This window comes from Chrysochloris asiatica, unplaced genomic scaffold (assembly GCF_000296735.1).
Source record: "Chrysochloris asiatica unplaced genomic scaffold, ChrAsi1.0 scaffold00065, whole genome shotgun sequence".
NCBI classification, from domain to species: domain Eukaryota; kingdom Metazoa; phylum Chordata; class Mammalia; order Afrosoricida; family Chrysochloridae; genus Chrysochloris; species Chrysochloris asiatica.
In genome coordinates, this window is record NW_006408583.1 from 14,133,541 (window position 1) to 14,137,727 (window position 4,187).

Sequence of the window (4,187 nt, forward strand, 5' to 3'; positions counted from 1 at the left end):
TTCAACAGTTTAAAAGGTCTCATGCAGCAGATTTGCCTAATACAATACATCATTTGAGTTCTTGACTGCAGCTTCCATGAGTATTAAAATTAATCATCACATAATGAAACAAATACAGATATTGCAAATCTGCTGCACAAGATCTTTTAAACTGTTAAAGAGCAAAGATGTCAGCTTGAGGACTAAGGTGCACCCCTGACCCAAGCTGTGGAATTTTCAATAACCTCATATGCCTACAAAAGCTGGACAGTGAATAAGGAAGACTGTAGAAGAATTGATGCTTTAACATTACGGTGTTGGAGGAGAGTATTGAAAGTGCTATGGGGCTGCCAAAAGAACCAACAGATCTGTTTTGGAAGACATGCAGCCAGAGTGCTCCTTGGAGGCCACGATGGCCAAACTTCATCTCTCATACTTCAGATATATTGTCAGGAGGGACCAGTCGCTGGAGAAGGATATCATGATTAGTAAGGTGGAGAGTCTGAGAAAAAGAGGAAAACCTCCAGAGAGATGGAGTGGCAATGTGGCAGCATCAATGGGCTCAATTGTGGCAATGATTGTGAGGTTGGCCCAGGACAGGACAGTGTTTTGTTCTGTTGTGCAGAGCATCGCTATGAGTTGGTATCAACTGGATGATGCCTAACAACAACAAACAATCCAAAACCCACTGCTATTGAATCAATTCTGACTCATAGTTACCTTGTATAGGGTTTCTGAGACTGTATGTATTTATAGGATCAGATAGCCTAAGTTGTTTTCCCCAAGGAATCACTGGTGGATTTGCACCCCCAATCTAGTGGGTAGCAGTCCAGTGCTTATCCTAGAGCACCACACCAGGTGTCCAAATAATGACCTACAAGGTACTGATTAGCTTATTGCTGTTAGCCTTACAATGGTTCCATCAGATAGGAGCCCCATCATTTTATTGAGATCTCATAGAGGGTGTGAAAGGAAGTCCTATTAGCAATAATTCCAGATTAACAAATGAAAATCATGACTTTCTTAGGTAAAGCAGGATACCTTTCAATGGTGAGGGACTCCAGTGAGCGACATTTAGAATAAATAAAACTTAAGTTTGTAAAGTAAGACCACATACACAGTTATTGCAGACACATCATGCTTCTGAAGACTATAAGTGTTAAAACTTAATTATGGTCAGCTTCTAGGGAGTCAGTTCAAGACTAGGAGAGAAAGAGAAAAAAGTGTCATATTAGTAGGTAAACGCAACAGCAATCTCTCCATTTGCAAATGTTGCCTGTTTCCATTTCGTTATGATTTGAAGAAAGATACACACAGAGAGAGAAAAGTCCCCATAACTCCTTTGCTTTTAATATTCTTAAGAGCTTCCCACTATCTGTCTGCCCTTTCTTATTAGATAGACCTCACAAACAGAGGTGGGTGATGGAGTGGTAAGAGCAAAGACATTAGAGTCAAAAGATTTACCTTATTTAGCTCTAAAATGGGATAATAATTATAAGAATAACAATTATAATAGTAGAACCAATAATTAACATGAAAATAAATGAGACTAATGTTTAACAAGTGATTCTCTGCTATGTAGTATGGCGTTACCTCCTACCTTCCTAAGTGCTTAATATTCAACTGGGTTCAGACTATTCGGATGTTTTTTTACTCAGTAAATCATTATCAATGCCTGGAATACATCAGAATGTGCATATCCACAGGTCTGAGATACATTAATAAATGTAATAGGTAAAAGAGCTTTGTGTTTGTGAGGAAATTTTAATTGAGATTTTGATAAGAGTCTACAACAAAGCAATCCAAAACAATTATGTTTAAATTCTGGAAGAAAAAGAGGGTTAATTGTGTTTATCCCTTAAGTTTCCTGATCAGTTTTTGCTGGGGAGTCCTGGTGTGACACTGTAGGATAAACACTAGACTACTCACCACAAGGTTGGTGGTTCAAACCCACAAGCCATTTTTCTGAAATCCTATACAGTGTCATTCTCTTTGCAACTTACCAAACCATGACAACGATAGTTAAACACAGACAGGTATCTCCCACTTTTCAAAAGTTTCCTTGCGCCTTCATTTTTATGAAAAACCTACATTAGTACCTGAGTTCACTGTGTGAAAAGTAAAACATGTGTTCAGCGTTTATTTTACAGAAAGCTGGTACAGAGACATGACTCACCCTAAGCAGTGTGTGGTCAAGCTTCTTCCCAGGGAACGACACTCAGACTGTCTCAGTCCCACACTGCCATCGCTGTGAACTGTTTCCTGGAACAATATACGTTAGTGCGATTTTAGGTTTTATATGTTGGTCAGTATGGAGTAGGTAGATTATTTTGGGGTCTGAGAATGCTCAAATGTTTTTCCATATAAATGACTGGCAGTTGCTGTTTTTTTCATGAAAGTTTTCATAAGAATGTTCTACCTTCAGATAGTGGGGAAACCTTGTGTATAGTACTTATTATAGAAGTGTTTTCCCTCTCTTAATCTAAGATAAGCTTGGGAAGAAAATTCCTTCTACATAAGCTCATTTCAGATATTTTTAATACACAGCTTGGATAAGTATAAATGTGTATATAACTATTCTAGGCAATTGAGCTGAAAATGTATCATTATTAATATTGACATGGAGTATGAGTCAAACAGTAAAGAACAAAAAAAACAAAGGGAACATGTCCAGGTATTACTGGGTCACTATGTACTGCTAACTGAAGGGTCAGAGGTTCAAACCCACCAGCTGCTCCTCAGAAACCCTATACAAGTTGCTATGTGTCAGAACCAACTTGATAGTACTTAATCACAATGATCTCCTTGGTGTCTCAATAGGTAAGCATTCAGCTTTTAAACAAAAGTGGGCAGTTTGAACCCACCCATCAGCTCCACAACAGAAAAGACCCGATGATCTGCTTCCACAAAGATTTGTTGTCGTTGTTAGGTGCCATCGAGTTGGTGCCGACTCATCGCAACCTAATGCACAACAGAACGAAACACTGCCTGATCCTGGGCCAACCTCACTACTGTTGACACGCTTGAGCCCATTGATGCTGCTACTTTGCCAATCCATCTCGCTGAGGGTCTTCCTTTTTTTCTCTGACCCTCCACTTTACCAAACATGATATCCTTCTCCAGTGACTGCTCCCTCCTGACAATATGTCCGAAGTATGAGGACAAAGTTTGGCCATCCTGGCCTCCAAGGAGCACTCTGGCTGCACTTCTTTCAGCACAGATCTGTTGGTTCCTTTGGAAGCCCATGGTACTTTCAATATTCTCCTCTAACACCAAAACTCAAAATCCTGTAAAATTCTCTGTCGTCATTTTACCCTCTCACATAGGGTCACTCTAAGTTGGAGGTGACTTGATGACATACCTTTTTCTAAATGGAAATCCCTGTGTAGTACAAACAGCGCACGTGGCTGCTAACTGGAAAGGCTCGAGGTGTAAGATTACCTACTCAAGGACACTTCAGAAGAAGAAAGACCTGGTGATCGACTATGAAAAATTAGTCATTGAAAACTCATTAGCACCATTGTACTCTGAACATCATGCGACCTCTGGGACTTTACGTCAACACAGTGACAACTGGTCTTATCCAAACACATATACAACAGGCATGGTACTAGATTCTAGAAAATAAAACATGCTTCTTGGGGATTGTCGTGGTGGACAAGACAGAGGTGCAAAAATAACACATATAACACAATGTCTGGCTAGCTAAGTATGGAAATCAGAAGCATAAATTGTACCTTTTCCTTCGTGTTGGGTGATGAAGGTAATGGGACAGGGAGGGTTGGAAGGCTATTGAGACTAAGTGGTGTTTTGATCTGGATCTTGATCTGTGGAAGATGTTTGTCCACTTAAAAGGGATGGGCTGCTGACAGAATTCCAGGCCAAGGCAACAGCATGAGCAAAGCACAAAAGTATTCATTAAACCCTGCATTGTCCCTGTGAGGCCAATTTAATTATCTCCATTGTATACAAGAGAGAAGAGAGACTCAGAGAATTCTACATTTATACTGCCAAGAGAAGGACTTCCTGATTTTAGTCCACTGTGGCTGACCCCCAGATAAAATTTCCCCCACAATGTTAAGCTGCCTCCCTCTTGAGAGAGTGAGAAGAGAGGTAAATCCATGTATGTTATCTGGAGGGACCAGTTCCTAGAGGAGGATGTCATGCTTGGTAAAGTGGAGGGTCAGCATAAAACAGGAAGAACACCC